Raw genomic sequence first — 20,657 nt, forward strand, 5'->3', positions numbered from 1 at the left:
GCTCATTAAATTACTCCCAGCCAAACTAATGAAACTTTCAGACTTATAGGTTTCTGTGGTTGACTTTGCCTGTTGTATAGGATATATTTTATTCCGCACTGGTGGTCCACTATCTATGAACCATGTGTAGTTTTTGCTATAGTTTTTTTCTACTCTTCATGTGAAATACTGTGTTATACAAATCCTGCCATGTACCTTCATGCTGTTAACCCAGTTTACAATCGGGAGATGTAATCACATTGTGCTTTTCTGTAATGAGGTACTCTCATCTGGTATCATCATTATCTACACCAATAAATAAATACAAACACAAACAAGTAGGCAAGCAAACATAAATACGTATAGTCCTTTGATTCGAGTCAGTGGTTAGACTGTGCCCCGCAGCACTTGGCATCAGTTAAAACTTTGATCTTCATGTGAAATATTAGACCTGGGGGTAGTCAAGTGGTACAACAGTTAACATTCTTGGCTCACAGAACTTGTCATTCATTTTGATTGTCAGCTGGAGTGTCCTCTGTGTACAGGCTGCATGTCATCCATATTCCCTGGGTTTTCACTGGCTAATCTTGTTTCCTGAAGACATCTTAAAGATGTACTGCAGGAGAATAGGTTTTCCTCTAAATTGTTCATTACCATGCTTGGTGTGTGTGTGTGTGTGTGTGTGTGTGTGTGTGTGTGTGTGTGTGTGTGTGTGTGTTTGTGTGTGTGTTTACCATGATCGAATCCACTTATGTGAAGTCTGAACCCCGAATGCTGAAAAAGTGAACATCGATATTCCGAACCATAAAATATCTCCCCCTTCTTGACCAATGTTAGCAACTGATTTTAGATGTTGAGCAGTTAAGCTAGAACTTCCAATGAGTGACCTCCCAAACCTCCTGTAACAGAGGCACATGGGATATATGCAAATGACCCTTATGAACATCAGGTGTTTCAGCTATATGGCGATTCTGATTGCCCATGACTTTTACATTTGAAGTCGTTTTAATGGACAATTTCAGGCCAAAAAGCCAAACCCCACTAGCTATGGATATGCATATTTCGGCCTAAAAGTCATGGGCAATCAGAATCGTCATATAGCTGAAACACCTGATGTTCATAAGGGTTATTTGCATATATCCCATGTGCCTCTGTTACAGGAGGTTTGGGAGGTCACTCACTGGAAGTTCTAGCTTGGCTGGAGTTTTTATTTATTTTTTTTTCTGACTGTTTTTTCAGTGTGACCTTCCAACTCTTTGTTTTAAGGTGTTGAGCAGTTGGAAATGTTGATGTTCAGGTTTCTTTTTCCAGCATTTGGATAATTCGGCATTACGGATTTCAAGTAATAAATTCAATGATGTGAATAAACGGTGACGTGCAGTTGACATTTTGATAGTAAACCATGTGTATGAATGTGTGCATATGAATGTGTGTGTGTGTGTGTGAATGTGTCACATGATGTCTATTCAAGAACAGCTTCACTGACTTGTGTCTATAGATGTCAAGGATAACTATCATCTCCCAAGCAGCCCTAAACCTGATTAAGTGTATTGCATGTCTGCAGTGACTCACTTTGTCAATAGTGGATTGCATGTCTGCAGTGACTCACTTTGTCAATAGTGTGTTTAAGACGATATTACTGAACAGGGTCTTCTTCTTCTTCTTTCGGCTTTTCCTGGTTAGGGGTCGCCACAGTGGAACACCTGTCCGCTCTTGATTGGCAGTGGAGTTTTACGGTGTTGAGTTGCCAGCCCGATGCCCAACCTTCCACAGAAGGCGCACACATGCACACACTCACACCTAGGGACAATTTAGAGTGTCCAGTCCACCAACAACATATCTTTGGGATGTGGGAGGAAACCGGTGTACCTGGAGGAAACCCATGTGACCACAGGGAGGACATTCAAACTCCGCATAGAAGGCACCCCAGCCGAGGATCGAAATGGAGAACCTCTTGCTGTGAGGTGACAATGCTAACTGCTGCACCACCATGGCGGCCGATATTACTGAACAGGGTAATGGGCTCAAATCCTGTTAGGGTTGAAATTTTGGCTGGTGATTGATGCAGAAGATTAGGGCTATGAGCTGTTAATGAGCTGCTTCCTGTGATACAGGGTTTGATTTCCTCAGCCTTCATTTGCCTGCTGTGTGACCTTGAACAAGTTACTTAACCACATAGTGCTGTAAGGCAATTGAGAATTTGAACTAGACTCCTTAATGGTCTCTTTAACTGCATGCCTAGTAACTACTTATGGATTACTGCAGAATGAATATTCTTTCCATTTTGTATGGATAATTTTTTTTGTCATAGCTGTTTTTTTCCCCTTTTTGGTATTACTAGGTTTATTATTTGTGCAGATCGAGTGGATCAAATTTTACTTATATAAACATAAATATATATATATATATATCTTGCCATATATCTATAGCTCTATATATATATATATATATATATATACATATATATATATATATGTATATATATATATATATATATATATATATATATATATATATATATAGCTATATCAATATATATACAGGTCCTAGTTGTTTTATTGACAGAACGGTTCATCGAACCATACTTTGTCGAAATCACTTTAGCGAAAGTGCATTTTGTCAAAAATGCACTTTCACTAAAGTAAACAAAAAAAATAAATAAAAAAAACATGCCGTTTGCATGTAGCATTCGTTGTACATCAACGTATACTGTTGATGTACAACTAAGGAAAGTTTTGTTGAGATCGGAGTATAGTGGGGAAAAGGGAATATTCCCTTTTCCCCACTCTAGTGCGATCTTGGAGTAAGAATATTAAAGTAAGGGGTGTATGGGGGGTCCAGGGGGGCTTGCCCCCCCGCATATTAGTGTTTACTGTGCTTTATTTTTTTTTAATGTTTATTTTTGTTTAACTTTTTCAGCGAAAGTACAGTTCAATGAACCATACTTTTGATTAAAGAACATAGATCTGTATATATGTATCTTTCCCACCTCTCATCCGAACCACTAATAGTCTCTCTGCCTTCAAATCCTTACTGCACTCATACCTTTCTTCACAGTGGGAATGTTCTTGTTCCCATCCTACATGGTTTCCCCTACCTCACTCTCCCTCCATAAGCTATTACTTTCTGTAAATAAACTCCTAGTGTGTCTGTAAGCAAAGAATAAAAAAAAAATTTTTTTTGCTTTTTTTTTGCTTCTAAAAATTTTTATCTTGTACTGTATCAGTTGTATCCTCTGTACTACTATTATGTATGTATTTTGCATTCTGTGTATTACTATTATGTATTTTTACTGTCTGTATTTACTTTGATTTTCTGTACTATTAGGTATGTATTTTGCATTCTGTCTATTACTATTATGTATTTTTACTGTCTGTATTCACTTTGATTTTTTGTACTATTCTGGAGCTTTTCTCCCCAGGACTTCCGGTTCGATCCTCGGCTGGGGTGCCTTTTGTGTGGAGTCTGCATGTCCTTCCTGTGATCGCGTGGGTTTCCTCCAGGTGCTCTGGTTTCCTCCCACATCCCAAAGACATGCTGCAGGTGGATTGGACACTCTAAATTGGCCCTAGGTGTGAGTGCGTGTGTGCCTTCTGTGGAAGGTTGGGTGCTGGGCTGGCAACTTGACACTGTAAAACTCCACTGCCAATCATGAGTGGACAGATGATCTGCTGTGGCGACCCCTAAATGGGAAAAAGCCGAAAGAAGAAGAAAAAAGAAGATATATATATGGATTTACTTAAATTAGTTGAACACTACTTTTGTTGACATGCATAATGTCGAATCAAATTGATTGATATTAAGCATGTCAGCACACTAGTATGCATGCACTGAGAATTAATCACTCCACCACACCCCCTGCTGATTATATATTCTAACTCCATGATCACACAGTCCTCAGGGAAAAGGTTATATTTCTCTTCTCAGGGATTATCAGTCTCGCATACCTGTCAACCATCTGTTTAGTCGACCAAACTGTGAAGTTTAAACAGATGTTGACCAAAGCATTGTTCAACAAATTTAGAGGGACTCATATATATATATATATATATATATATATACACACATATATATACATATATATATATATATATATATATATATATATATATATATATATATATATGTATGGCACAATGGTGCAGCAGTTTGCATTGTCACCTCACATCAAGAGGTTCTCCAGTTCAATTCTTGGCTGGGATACCTTCTGTGTGGAGTCTGCATGTCCTCCCTGCATTTGTGTAGGTTTTCTCTGGGTGCTCTGTCCACCCCCCCCCCCATGTTACAAAGACATGAGTCAGGAACATTTCTCCCCAGGCTTCTGCTGAAAATTGCTGCGACAACAAAACAAAACAATTTGTAAAACAAAAACCGACCAACTCTGTGAAAGGTCCACCGTTTATTGAACAAGAATTAAAAACAATTAAATATATTATTAATTTTGTACTAAGCGCTTTCACCCATTCTCAATACTGGGCATCATCAGAGTACACATCAATTTGAGAATATCTCTCTTAAATATGTAAAAGACACAATGCCATCACATTAAAAGCCAATAAAAATCATGAATCAATGATATATTCAAATATCTATTAAAATGTATACATATGCATTTAAAAACATAGAGTATATATATATATATATATATATATATATATATATATATATATATATACACACACACACAATGTAATAAATTATATATAAATTAATAAATAATTAAATTTTGTACATATAACCATCCATTAAAATATTCATTTAAATACACTGTCATTTGTGTTTTAGTATACTGGAGATAGAAATATGCTCATTGATGCCTGGTGAATTTAATTGCCAAATACATTCTTTGGCTTCCAATAAAGTATTTTCATCTCCTCCTCTGCTGAAAATTGGCTTGCTCCAAGTCGGACTTTCCCAGTAAACAAATGTTAAATATATATATGTGTGTGTGTGTGTGTGTGTGTGTGTCTACACGTCTAGGTGCATCACCTCAATTCTTCAGATTACAAAGGAAAGTGAAACAACACATACAAGTAGAGGAATAAACATAACTAACAAATACAGTACTACTCCCATTACACACAAGAAAGAGCACAGACATTTACCAACACTCATATATGAAAAGAATACCCTCCCCTGAGTTAAATTAACTAACTTCTTTATTTGAAGTAAAACAAAACATTACAGACTGAGATTTGTCTAATATTGAACCTGATTGAGTTAAATAATACGGACTATGGATATAATAAATATTGCACTTACTTGGAATATATGTAAGTATACATTGCACAAATAAATAAAATTGACTTATGTGGCCAGACCCCTGGGACTAGTGTCTGAGTACAGAAGTCTAATCACTGTAGGGTAGAAACTTGTTACTGAATCTTGTAGTCCTGCAGCAGATGCTGCGATATCTCCTGCCCAATGTTAGATGCTCAAACAGTGCATGCTCAGGATGTGTGTTGTCTTGCATTGTATTGGTGTCCTTTCAGACACTTTTTGCAGATTAAGGATGTTGTGTCAATGGAAGACTGGAACTTATTACCTTCTCTACAACCCTCTCCACTCTTTGTAGTGCCTTCCTTTCTGTAACTGTGCAGCTTCCAAACCACACTGTGAAGTTGCAGGTGAGGATGCTCTCTACTGCACCTCTATAGGAGAATGAGGAGGACACTTAGTTTTTTTCAGCCTTCTTAAAAAGTGGAGGCATTGGTGTGCTTTCTTGCCAGTTTTCTGGTGTTTCCCGACCATGAGAGAGCCTCTAATATGGGTACACCCAGGAATTTTGTACTCTTAACCCTATCCACACTCTCAGCATTGATCCTGAGAACTAGGTGGTTTGTTCTCCTTTTCCTGAAGTCAATGATAATCTTTTTGGTCTTGCTTACATTCAGGTCAAGGTTGTTCCTCTCGCACCAACTGATCAGAAATGCCATCTCCTCTCTGCATGCCCGTTCATCCTCCCTTGCGATGAACCCCGTGACTGTAGTGTCATCTGCAAACTTGATGATATAGTTGGACTTGTGCGTAGCATAGCAGTCTTGGGTCAGGATGGTGAATAACAGTGGGCTGAGAACACATCCCTGTGGACCCCCGGTGTTAATCGTGATGCGCTTTGATGTGTTCTTCCCTGAACACACCCTCTGTAGTCTCTCAATCAGGAAGTCTAGGATCCAGTTACAGAGATGTTTACTGATTCCTAAATGTGCCAGTTTTTCTATCAGCTGCATTGGTACCACCATATTAAACGCAGAGATGAAGTCTATGAAGAGCATCCTCACATAGTTGTCTTTGCCCTCTAAATGCTCAAGGAAGATGTGTAGTGCTGCTGATATAGCATCAGCCGTGGAGCAGCTAGCTCTGTACGCAAACTGCAGAGGGTCAAAATCAGGAGGTAGGCATGATGAAAGATGCTTTTTGATCAGCCACTCAAAACATTTCATAATAGTGTATGTCAGAGTGACTGGTCTGTAGTTGTTAGGGCTAGAGGGAGTGGTTGTCTTAGGTAGTGGGATAATGTTAGTTTCCTTATAGCATGATGGTACTTTTGCCATGGGGAGAGAGGTGCTAAATATTTCCTTGAGCACTGTGCATAGTTAATCAGCACAGGCTTTTAACACCTTGCCCAGTATGTTGTCTGGGACAGCAGCCTTCCTAGGGTTCACTCTCCTTAGCTCTCTTCTTACCTCCACCTCTTTGCTGAGGTTCAGTACTGCATCTTTCTCATCACTGGGTAGCTTTAGTCCCAACCTGTTGTTTCTTTCCTCAAACCTATCAAAGAAACGGTTCAAACTGTCCAGGAATTTGATGCTCTCCTCACATTGTGCTGACCTGATTTTGTAGTCAGTGATCTCCTGTATGCTTTGCTGTAGTCTCCTTGCATCCTTCATGTCTTCAAAGTGGCTCTGTACCTTTCTGCCATACTTTGCCCTTAGCCCTGTAAGTTGCGTTTCTCTCCTTCAGAAGCTCATATACCTTAGGGGTGAGCCATGGCTTCTGGTTAGCTCTAATAGTGATACTCTTAGTGTTTGTTACCCCATCAACATAGGTTGAAATGTATGCCATCACTACCTCAGTGTATTCATCAATGGTCAGATGCTGATTCACTGTGGCTGCCTCATTGAACATATCCCAGTTGTTTTTTTTCAAAGTAGTCTTGGAGGGCCTACATAGCCCTCTTGGGCTATACCCTGAATTTTTCTTTGTGAGTTTCTCTTTAACCAGTGCAAGTTTGTAAGCTGGCAATAGCAGGATAGTATAATGTTCAGAGCTTCCCATTTGTGGAAATTGCACTACCTTATAAGCTTTCTTTAAGTTTATGTACACCTTGTCCAGGATATTATCACCCCTTGTAGGAATGTCCACATACTGATGGTGGTGTGGAAGTACTTCTTTCAGATCTGTTTTATTAAAGTCACCAGCTTCCAGATGTACAAAGTCAGGATATTTGCTCTGCAGCTTACCCTCATGATTGTATAGTTTATTTAGAGCCTCACTGGTATCAGCACTAGGTGGGATATACACCACTGTTACACTAACCCCATTCATCTCCCTGGGCAAGAAAAATAGTCTACATTTAATGGACAGGAACGCTAAGTTCTCACAGCAGTGTGATAGTATGATTTCAGAGTTGCTGCATCATCTTTTGTTAACATCGATGCAGACTCCACCCCCTCTGGACTTTCCACACAATGTATGTTTTCTGTCTGCATGAAACAGCATAAAATTCTCTACATTTAGTACACTATCATTTATTTTGTCATGCAGCCACAGACCAGTAATCAAAAATAAACAAGTGTTTCATACCTTATTAAAGTTAAAGAGTTCCAGTCTGAAGTAGTCAATCTTGCTATCCAGTGATCACACATTAGTTAGCAGTATAGTTGGTAGTACAGGCATGTAGGGGTTTGCTTTTAATTTTACATCAATACCTGCTCTGCAACCTCTTTTGCTTATTCTCTGACACCTCTTTCTCTTTGTTCTTGTCCAGCATATTCCAGAAACCTGTTCTACCAGTTTCAGGTACTTCAGAGTGTGAAGAGTTAAAATACCCAGCTGTTGTAGCTCTGTGCAAGTCGTAGGTCCCAAATACTCTGCAGACTTCAAACAATTAATGTGATGTTCCCCACTTAAAACCCATGTCAGTAATTAAGGAGTCTCAATCCTCACCACTGACTCCAGTGTGGAAGCATCACGAGAAACACCAGAGCACAGAGCACACAAGAGTAAAATTCCACAATTTCCCTTAAGAGCACAACAGGAACATGCTCTATTTTCTGGGACTGGACTTTATACCTCTGTCCATCCCAAATGTAATCCCTTATCATACACTTTGGAGCAATGTGTTTCAGTCTAAGGCCTCTGACTCACTCACACTCAAAATAAATTGAAATCGCACACACTCTAAAACTTATGGGAAGCCTGATACAGATTTCCAGCTGTGTTCCCTGCCCAATACAAGTGGTAAATGCTGACATCAGAGTCAGACAGATCTACACACCCTTCAAAGAGTGATCAATTATTAAAAATTAAATATCAGAATAAATTATAGCTATGACCAGAAGCAGCCAGGCATTCAAGGTGACCTGAGGAGTATCAAACAAGTATAAACAATCTCTAATCACTAAAGAACACAGATTGTCCAGCCACAATGTAAAGTAATGAAAAACATTTACTAAGAAGTAAAATTATTACAAGAATGTAAATCAATAATTTTCAATAAACACCAGAATTCAGTCACCAGAAATGTAAAATTAAACTGTGGGATAGAAGTCCATATTCTTAGAAAAACTCTATCTAAATAACTAAATTTTCCTAATCTAATTAGGGAATACTGTCCCTAATATAACCTAAAACATAACAGTAAGGCAAAGGCAGGCTTACGGTTTTTGGTGTCCTTTTTTGGGTATCCACTGCACAGCACTGTAACTGACTGCAGCTCTTAACTAACTGTCCTTCAACTGAATTCACCAGTCTCTTTTATAGTCAAGGTTAACAGTCTCAACTGTCTTATTTTAAAAATAACAATCAGCTGTTTGAGAAAGTTCTTTTTCCTGTTGATTATCTGTAAAAAAAAATCACCTAGCAACCACAAAAATTCTAATGACATCACCTACTGATCAGCTGATTCTCCACAGACAGTTTGCAGAATCTCCCTCACAAACATGTACAATTATAAATGTATCACAACACTGACAGATTTTTTAAACATTTTGTATAAACAGGGAAATACTCAACATTTTAAAAACTTATTTACATTTTCACAATTAGACATGCCTGTATACAAATTAATCTGAGAATATACACAAATCTCCTGGCAGATATGCTAACACAGATTGCAGTGTTTTCATTTTCTTCATATATATATATATATATATATATATATATATATATATATATATATATATATATATATAGTGTCACAGCAAAATTTTGAAAAAGAGCAATGATGTGCGAAATATACAAGAATCTTACTTCTCCCTCAATTCTAAATTCAAGGCTGCACAAATAGAAAAAAAACAGATGATCAGTTTTCCCAGTAAAACCATGCATTTTACCTCTTCTGCAATTGTGTAGCATCAGAGTTGTAGTGTATTTCTCCTATATGTATAAGTGCATATGTGATGTCTTGCCAGAAATGCCTTTAATGAACAACTGATGATGTAGTGCTCCTATTGACAAACTGGTATCAGAGTTATTTATATACACACACACACACACACACACACACAAATACACGCACATATGCTGGTTCCAGAATATCCTACTGAGGGAGTACAAATTAATTTCACATAAACTGCACCCCTGTCAGTCAGGGACTGCACTTACATGCTTATAAAAACAGAGAGGGAGGGCGAGAGTTTCTTTCACATTACACTTTTATGTATTTATGCTTTTGAGAAGGTCCCACTTAGATGAAGCTGGGGGGTGGGAGGAAGGGGGAGATCCACAAATACAGATTTAGTGAAGAGTTCATGATGACAACATCTCAAGAGTAGGCATATAAACTGTAGCCCCTCGTTTAAAGAATACAAGCATGAAAAGTCCCACATCATAAAGGCAAAAACAGCCACAGACAATGAAACTATCCCTAACGGGACAGCCAGATACATCTACTGGAAATAAAACAGATCAACAATAATCACAGCTGGCATAATGTTTTACCACACAGATGCAAGGTATGGGGTTTGTTTCTCACCTTTGAGAGAAATTGGATAGGCTTAAAATGGCTCACACGGGCGACTAGCCTAGTATTTATCTATAATAATAATAATAATAATAATAATAATTATTTGTGCAGGATAGGCAAGCTTACATACCGACCCAATGTGACATACTCAGTTCTACTTGTTCTAATTCTGAGAATGCACAAACACAGAGAAAATGAAGCAAACAATGCATACAGCAGGTAGCAATCGGGACCGGCCTTTGGTCAACTGGAGCCGTAGGCAAAAGGTTTCCACAGTGCCCCCCAACACCATCCTGTGCCCCCATCTTGGTCTACCTACACTATCCAGATTACTGGAAAAGCTTACCGGCGGCTGCCTAGTTGGCCTATGCCTAAGGCCGGCTATGGTAGCAATCTAAATTACTTTTCAATTATCAGCACACTTGGTCACTAGCAGTGTAATGAATGATAGGCACCTTTGGTCAGTGGGACTTGGCCATCCCCAGGATAAGGTCCCCTGTTCTCGAGATACTTCTCATCATGTAGACCTTTGCCAAATTTGATGATCTGGAACTTTCCCTCCTCACCCCCACCTCCCCATGCTTGAACTAAATAGGACTTTTCCAGTCAACTAGCATAAATATACAAAAATATTATGAAACATCCCCCCTCCTTTTCCCTCATTCTATATAAATATATAGCTATATTTATCTGTATACACTGATGTTACATGGAGCACCAAATTTATGCTTCAACACTGTAAAGAAGACAACTTTATTTTATTTATTTATTTAGTTGACGTTTGTTAAGCTGGTAGGTAGGCTGGTCCGATGACCCTTTTCAACCATAACCTGGCCAAGCAGACATTACCAAATTACATGGATGAACAAGAGAATTACAGAAGTTCAGGAAATAAAATAGTATAAAAATATGGCATAATGTGACTAAATATCATCTGTGTCCAGCAGCACAGGGAGTGTAAACAGTACAGAAGTAACAAGGCATAAATTGGATATTTACAGGTGACTAAATGGTATGACAGTACAACAAGGAGAATGTATAACAACAAGTTCAGCAAACAATAACATGTAGTACTAATCTGCATAAAATGTCAGACATAATAATAAAGACATGATGACAGTGAATGAGAGAGAGAGAGAGTAAATATTTCTGTGGGTTGTTTTAGTAGGTTAATAGTGCTCCAGAATGAGAAAAAAAGTTTACCAAATGTTTTTGACTTGTATCCCTGAAATAATTAAATTTGCTTTACTCAATGAAATGTGTAAGGAGGGATTTTCTGAAAAAAAAAAATCAAAATTATCAGATTGGTTAATGGCAACTGATAGAGGGTTCCAACAGCCTGGGGCTAGCTTGAAGAAGGATCTTTTGCAGCAGGCAAGAGTAAATGGAAGCTGGGATTATACAAGAGAGTTAGAATCATAAAGGGATTAGCTGGGTTTTAATTCACAGTTTATTCAGGAGGGAAGGACAGTACCTTAGGTTCAGAAGTTTGAAGGTGAGTGTATTAAGGAGAATACTAGCTCTGTCATTCAGTGGTACCCATTCTCCTTTGCTAAGGGTAAGGCACTGATATTCAAATTCACTCAACAAGTGGATGAATCTTAGTATATGATTGTTGGCTTGTTGGAGTAGAGTGCAGTGGAATTTTGTGAGGATCCAAGGGCAATGACAGGTATACAGTATTCAAGCCTGAGGAGTAGGACATTAATGACAATGATTTACTGGGCATAGATGACAAATTTTATAGGAAAAATTTAGATGAGCTACTATTTTGTGAATTTTGGATTTCAACATGTTTATGGAATGTGAGATGCAGCTGGAGTAGGAGCCTTAGATGCCATTGTTGTAGGACATGTGGGAGTGGGGATTCTGATTGTAATGTTCAGCAGCTTACAAACACATTTGTCATTCACTGAAGACTTGGTCAGAGTTTTGGTTGCAGATGAAGTTGTCCATTTGGAACCTGCCTCCTCTAATCATAAAGACCATAAAACATTGCCCCATGACAGCCTAAGGTATGCCCAACAATACTTTGGCCAGTTCTATTATTATTGGCCTGGTGCCACTGTCTCCACCATCTGCTCCTCTATATCACCACAATCATCCTCCCCTAAAACCATCCACCTAGCTACAATCAATATCTAAAGTATTTGTAATAAAATACCCAACTTACATGCCTGGCTGTCACATAAACATCCCAGCATATTATCTGTCTCAGAAACTGGGCTCAAACCTCATAGCAGAGATACTGAAATTCCTCCCCCTGACTACCAAATCCTATGGAATGAAAGATCTAACAAGAAAGGAGGAGGGGTATCCATAATTTACTCCTCTTCCCTAACAGTCATTCCATACACTAACCCCATTCTATTTTCTCTCCTGGTGAACAATCTATAGCCTTCCTAAAAATCAACAAACATAAATCTTTATGTATAGCTGTCATCTACACCCCCCACGGTGATAACATCCCCATCCTTAAAGACATTCTCTCATGGTTCTCTTCCAACATCAAAAAGGAAACATTCATCCTTGGCAATGTAAACATCAACTGGACCACCATCTTTTCATAATTTCTGAGCCAAACAATTAATCTCTTTAACTTCTCCCAGCTAATAAACTACCCTACCAGACCCAGTAAATATGGCTCCTCTGGCACTACACTGGACTGGATCTTAGCAACTCATCCCAACATAATCTCAAACAGCGGAATTATACCTGATCCCCTTAGCAACCACCTACCAGCCTATGTTCTCTGGTGTGCTTCTTCTGTCCAAATACAACATAAATACATTTAAACTCATAATCTCACCAACTTCAATCCATAGATGTTTTCCGACTGTCTGCAAAAAATGAATTGGGCCCCCTGAAAGACTCCATCTCTGGATAAGGCAACTAATTACTTCAACAAAACCTTCCTACACTTACTAAACAGCCTAGCCCCTGTTAGATCAGAAGGAATAAAAGCCAAAGCTGTTCCCTGGTTATCTAAAGAAACCAGAAAACTAATGCACCTCAGAGACAAATGTTGGAAGCAATACCAAAATAAAATAAGTTAACAAACTCTCTAATCAAATTCAAACAACTCTGCAACTCACTGAAGTAACTACTAACTAAAGACCATAAGACTTACTACTCCAAACTCCAATCAGAACATAATTCTAACCCCAAAAAGCTCTGGAATTGCATTTCCTCCCTTTCAAACCATAAAATAATGAGTAAAAAGGTCAGACATAAAAAAACAATCGGTTAAAAAAACAAAAATAAAAATCTAGTATAATGACACTTTCCACTGTGAAACACCTTAAACCTCTTGAGACAACATGGGATATATACAAATTATCCTTTAAGGATATCAGGTGCGTCACCTACATGACAATTCTGAATACACATGATATTTTTTTAAATCTATTTACAGACAACTTCATGCCAAAAATGAAAACTATTCCATCTATAGGCATGCATGCTTCTGCCTTGTTAAAGAATAACATAAAAAGAATGCATGACTTTTGGCAACACAGGGTTGTCATACCCAACTGATATCCGTAAACATTAGGGTGTCTACAAAATATCCTAACTAACAAACTAAAACAATGAGTAAAAAGGTCACACAGAAAAAACAATTGGTTAAAAAACACAAAAAGAAAAATCTAGCAAAGGTAGACTTTCCACTGTATGATACCTTAAACCTCTTGTATCAGAGGCAACATGGGATATATGCAAATTACCTTTAAGGATATCAGGTTTTTCAGCTAAATGAAAAGAAAAACACTCAATCAGTCCTGGATAAAGTGCCTTTCAGAATAAACATAGAAAAATCCAAAAACAGCTGAAAAAGGCAACACCAAAGCAGGCAATCCTTTAAAACGAACTTTTAATCCAATTGATTATAAAGACAGTGAGCGCTTTCACGTTATCACAATGTTTCATCAGACTTTAAGTAAAAACCATTAACTGCCAACCATAAATAGTACATTCAAACCCTTATGGCCTATGGTTCAACAGAAACAATTATGACATCATGTTGAAATTTAAAATTTAAAAAGACATGCTTTATAAACAACAGTCTCCGAAATATATACACAAATAAAGCATGCATCATAAGAAACACTTGTAAATATTAATTTAATACATATATTCATAAATATCACAAAAAATACACACATTTTTATATTTAAATAAAATCAAAGAATGTATGTAGTGTAGTTCATTCTAACAACTAACTAAAAACAGTATATACGTATATTTATGTCTAAAAATCATTCACATAAAGCTGTGAAAATTAAAATTCTATTTAAAGTGACTAATGTGCATGTGGTCTGGCTGATAAAAAAGGTTTTAATGTCATCCTATCATTCAGTCCACTCATTTTATGTGCTTGCAAGCATATTGTCATAGGTGACTCCATAGTCAGACACACTGACGTCCCACTCACCAGGCTGAACAAGGAGAGGGTCACAGTAAGCTGCCTATCGGGCGCTAGAATCCGCCACATAACACAAGCACTCAGGTCACTCCACAGTAAGTACAAATATGACACAGTCATTGTCCATGCTGGTGTGAACGACCTGAGACATACCTCCCTGGACTACATGAAAAGAGACATAGAGGAGCTCTCTGATTATGTAGCCCAGGCAGGTATGACCCTGACCCTGAGCAGCATCCTTCCTTCACCAAGAATGATGCCACAACATAGAGACAAGATGATCAGCTTTAACAATTGGCTTAATTTCTGGTGTCATTCAAAGGGGATCCAGTGTCTGTCTGCCTGGGATGACATGCTTGACAAGCCACGCTGCTCAAGGGACGGCTTGCACCTGTCACCCTGGGATTCCGGATATTGGCTAAGGCTCTTGCCACCCCATAGTGCCTTTTTAGGCAAGGCTCAAATTCTAAACCTACCACCCTAGAAAACAAAAATGGGAAGAAACTAAGGGTAATGCTGCTCAATGCCAGAAGTCTAAATCTCAAAATGCACGCACTCGAGGCCCTTCTCAGTATGGAGAACATCGATGTCTGTGCTGTGACTGAAACCTGGTTCAAGGCTCCTGAGAGCACCCCGGCACTATCAGGTTTTACCTCATATCATGCGTTCCGGCCCCAAAACCTGGACCACACCACAAAAGGAGGGGGTGTATCCATATTCATCAAGGATACCCACACCTCCAAGTTGGTGGCAACGCACGAAGCATCGGAAACCATCCAGGTGCAATTAACCATAGGCAAAACTGCTCTACAATTTGTAGCATGCTAAAGGCCACCCTATCAAACTCAGGAACCCCACACAGCCTTCCTGAAGACACTGGAGGGTATAAATGTATCTCCAAACACCGTTATATTGGGTGACTTCCAACTACCCGAATATAGACTGGGAACATTACTCAAGCCCAAACTTTCTAGCCCAAAGGTTCCTGGAGTTCATAAATTCAAATGCCATGGAACAACTAGTCACCGTTCCCACAAGAGGAGAAAATATACTAGATCTCATCATCACAAACATGGGGACAAAATGCTCCACACCGGAAGTATATCCCTCATTGGTGAGATCAGATCATAAACTAATCTCACTGGATATCCACATCCTGCCCCCACCCCAAACAAAAAAGACCACAGTGAAGAACTTCTCTAAAGCAAACTTCACACTACTCAAGACTGGTGTGGTATCCTTCAAGGCCCCTGAGCCAGTGGAAACCACAACCCAAGCTGCGGAAGCCCTTACAAATGCCTTCTATGAACACCTCCAGGACTGCATGGATCAGGCAATCCCTAATAAAACCAAGACTCTTTCCACCAAGGGCAAACATCCAGTCTGGTGGACCCCAGCCATAAACAAACTTTACAATAAGAGGAGAAAGCTGTTTCATGATAGAGCAAAATCCATAAAAGAGAAGACACCTTTGATCATTATTAGTAAAAAAATACGAGCTCTCATAAAATCATCCAAGGCCAACTTTGAGAGAAAAATTGCCATAGATTCAAAAGACAATCATAAGGCCTTCTTCAGCTATGTTAGAAACCTGGGTGGAAACTCCCAGATATGCTCAGAATTAGTCCAAAATGATACAAAAATCACTGAACCCACAGACATTGCCAACATACTGGCAGACAGGTTCAGTGCAAACTTCACCCCCCTCTCCCCCCCAAAAGGAGAGATAACTGTCCCAGCGGAGTGCAGCCTCCCAGACATCTCCAATGCGCAGGTGAAAGCTGCTCTCTCTAAAGCTAAAAACACAGCATCAATGGGACCGGATGGTGTCCCCGGCTGTGTGCTACACGGACTCAATGAGGAACTAAACCCGCACATAAGGCAGCTGTTTAATCTTAGCCTTACCACAGGATACGTGCCCAAGGAGTGGCGTACGGCAACTGTGATCCCACTCCACAAAGGCGGTGCCTCTACGGACCCTGGGAATTACTGCCCCATAAGCTTAACAAGCATGGTCTGCAAAGCTATGGAGAGGATCATAATGGAACTCATAAACAAAGACATAGGGGATTTGCAGACATTGGACCCCACCCAGTTTGGCTTTGTCAAGGGCAGATCATGCCTTTTGAACTTGGTCGACTTCTTCGAAACAGTCACCAAGGCCATTGATGAGGGAAAGGCCTACCTTGACCTTGCAAAAGCTTTCGACACAATACCCCACTCGGGTATTATAGAGAAACTTACCAGCTTAAATGTAAACCCATATGTCACAAGATGGGTTGCAAACTGGCTAAAGGACAGAACCCACAGGGTTAGAGTAGCTGGCGCCATGTCATACTCCAAGCCGGTCACAAGTGGTGTCCCACAGGGCTCAGTCCTTGGCCCCCTGTTGTTCGGCATCTACTTCTCAGAAGTACAGGCTAACATAGGAGGACTATGGCTGGCAAAGTTTGCAGATGACTGCAAACCTGGAGCCATAGTGGAAAGTACATCGGACACAGATATCCTTCAGAGGGGTCTCACGGAAACTGATAGCTGGTGCCAGAGCCATGGCCTGAAGTTAAATGCCAAAAACTGTATAGTAAAAATGTATAGTCATACCCTTCTGGAAAAACAAGGTAACCCCAAGCTACCATATAGGTGGCAATCCACTAAGCACAGAAGAGGTTATCAGGGACCTGGGGACCCAGGTTGACAGTGGCCTTTCTTTTGACACTCACATTGCTAAAGTGGTTAGAAAAACCTTCTACAGTGCCCACCTGATCATGAAGGGATTCACATCCAGATCAAGTGAGGTTATTGTTCCCCTGTACTCTTCACTTATCAGACCAATGATCGAGTACAATGCCCCATTCGGGATGTATCTCACCCGACACCTGCAGCAATTGGAGAGACCCCAAAAGTTCCTCACCAAAAGGATAAAGGGACTCCAAAATCTGTCATATGCTGCCAGACTGAAGAAACTCCAGCTCTATTCAGTCGCATACCGTCTGCTCAGAGGTGACCTGTGCCTGACATACAAGGCCATGTCCAACCCGGAATTAATGGGCATGCTCCACCTCAAAAAATCCAAATCTACCAGATCCACTAGAGCAAGTGACTTAAACCTTAGCACGGATATAAATAGGACATGCTGGAGGGATAGATTTGTCACCCAGAGACTCCCTATGTTGTGGAATAAAATCCCGTTCCATGTGAGGCAGAGCACCTCGCTGGCTCTGTTCAAGAGAAATCTTGACCGGTGGATGGGAGATCGTAGGTTTACCCCGGGAATCATCTCTGTGTCACTGCTGGACAGAGGCACAACAAACTAATGGGCACAGTATTTTTTAACATAAGGGGTGGTGTAAGCCACAAAAACTCTGGGCTAGGCTTATAAATGCCTTAGGGAAGATAGCCTAGTATAAACCTATGAACCTATGAACCTATTATCCATCTACTTTCTCTACCCTGTGTGTAAGTCTTAACATTCCCTAATCTGCCTGATTTCCTAATCAATTCTAATGCTCTAAACTTAAATTTATGTGTCATACCATAGGTTAGCACATGTTTAGCTAATGCGTTCTTATCATCTTCTTTGTTTATAGCATAAATATGCTCTCTTACTCTTTCTCTGACGGTCCTATTGGTTTTACCTACATAGAAGGACTTGCATACCTGGCACTGTGCCAGGTACACCAAGTCCCTCGTTTTACAATCCGCGTATTGTTTAAGCACATAATCCTGTCTCATATCAGGGTGAACAAATGTATTATCACCTGCCATGTATGGGCACTGGTTACAGCCCCTACAAGCAAATGTCCCCTTTCTGTCTGAATATCTTATAGTATGAATCTTTTCTTGCTCATAACAAAGTAATCACTTAAGTGATTTTGTATTTCTATACATGTATCTTGGCCTATTACCTACTATCGTAGTAATATCATCTACATTTAATAATCTCCAATTTATCTCTATTAATTCTCTTACCTTATTATTCCTATTAGTAAACGGAATAATAATTTTAAGCCCCTCATTTCCTCTTGTATTCAAACATTCTTCATCAACCCTGTCAATATTTGTATTCCTTTGGAAGTATAGTCTTCCTTTTCTACTCCTACGTGACCTACTATTATACATAGATCACTCTATCTCACCGTCTTTATAACCTCGTTGTTTTAAGTTATCTGCCAATGTCCTACATGCTTCTCTGTAAGATTCATCATGACTAGTAAGTCTTAATACCCTTAGTATCTGACTCTTCATTATATTAGGATATATGTGAGTTGGATGCATGCTGCTCCGATGTAACAAGCTGTTTTTCCAACATTGTTTCCTAAACATATTAGTGTTTAATCCATCTTCCTCCTTGCTCAATTGGACATCTAAAAATTGTAATCTCTTCTGGGAACTAACACTTTCAAAAGACAGAAAATCTATTGTCCCATTCAGATATTCTACAAATTCTTCCAATCATTCACTAGTGCCCTTCCATGCAAGAAAGACATCATCTACAAAACATTTGTAGTAACCAATGCACTCCCCATAATCTCCACTGTTCAATACATATGTCTTCTCCCAATATGCCAACACTAGGTTGGCATATGAGTTCACACACGGGGTGCCCATTGCCATTCCCTTGGTTTGTAGAAAATATTCCTCTTCATATATAAAGACATTATTATTCAATACAATAGGTTCATAGGTTCATAGGTTAGTACTAAGCTAACTGCCCTTGCGAGCCATTTTAAGCCTAGCCTATTATCCCTTCTGAGACTCAAACCCTGCACCTTGTGTTTGTAAGGCAAACACCTTAACCATTAGTCCACCCTCCCACAATGTCCAACAATGACATGTATCTCATAATGAAATCCCTTGGCACTCCTTCAATTAATAAGAGTCTAACATACTCTCATTTATACCGTCTAAAAACTCTGACATAATGGATGTGATTATAGACATTAAAATGTTCACTAGAAATGTGGCGCTGAAAATGATGTTTGGGGATAATATGAATAATGGTTATAAAGTGTTTAAAAAACCTTCTACATTTATACCTCAGATGCATCCACTTTTAGATGCATTTGAAAGAGCTTGTGAAAGTGATTTATTACAACTGTCAATGTCACACACCAGACCTGACTTTTTTAATTTAACTAGTAAAGAGTCTGAAGCTTTGAATAGACTGCAGAACAATGCTGAGATAGTAATTAGATAGGCAGACAAAGGTGGATCTGTGGTGTTGTTGGATAGAGATTTCTATAAGAGGAAAATGGAGCAACTATTGGTTGACAACAACACATATAAGTTATTAAGTAAGGTGCAACTAGACAAGATCATAAAAAGTGTTTATAGTGAATTTTTATAACCTTCTTTTATGTAAAGTAATAGACATAGATCTGTATAGATACTTTTTGGTTAAGAAACCGATCATCCCCACTTTTAGGGGACTGCTGAAGGTCCATAAAAGTTTGATGGACCCCAATATGAGACCTATAGTCTCGGGGAGGGGATGGCTTACAGAAACTCTCTCCATTTATTTGAAAAAATAACTTAGACCTTTGGTAGATGGTGTATCCACTATAGTTAGAGATACACAACAGTTCTTAGAGACCTATGCTGGGTATGTTTTTTCTGATGCAGACAATGGTAATGAACTTTTGGTTTCACTTGATGTTATTTCTTTGTTTACATCCATACCAAACAATAGAGGAATGGAGTATGTTAGGCTCTTATTAATTGAAGAAGGAGTGCCAAGGGATCTCATTATGAGATACATGTCATTACTGGACATTGTATTGAATAATAATGTCTTTATATATGAAGAAGAATATTTTCTACAAACCAAGGGGGTGGCAATGGGCACCCCATGTGTGAACTCATATACCAACCTAGTGTTGGCATATTGGGAGAAGACATATGTATTGAACAGTGGAGATTATGGGGAGTACATTAGTTACTACAAACGTTTTGTAGATGATGTTTTTCTTGCATGGAAGGTCACTAGTGAACAATTGGAAGAATTTGAATGGGACAACAGATTTTCTGTCTTTTGAATGTGTTAGTTCCCAGAACAGATTACAATTT

Source organism: Protopterus annectens, chromosome 1.part1 (genome assembly GCF_019279795.1).
Source record: "Protopterus annectens isolate FY-2018-M chromosome 1.part1, PAN1.0, whole genome shotgun sequence".
NCBI classification, from domain to species: domain Eukaryota; kingdom Metazoa; phylum Chordata; order Ceratodontiformes; family Protopteridae; genus Protopterus; species Protopterus annectens.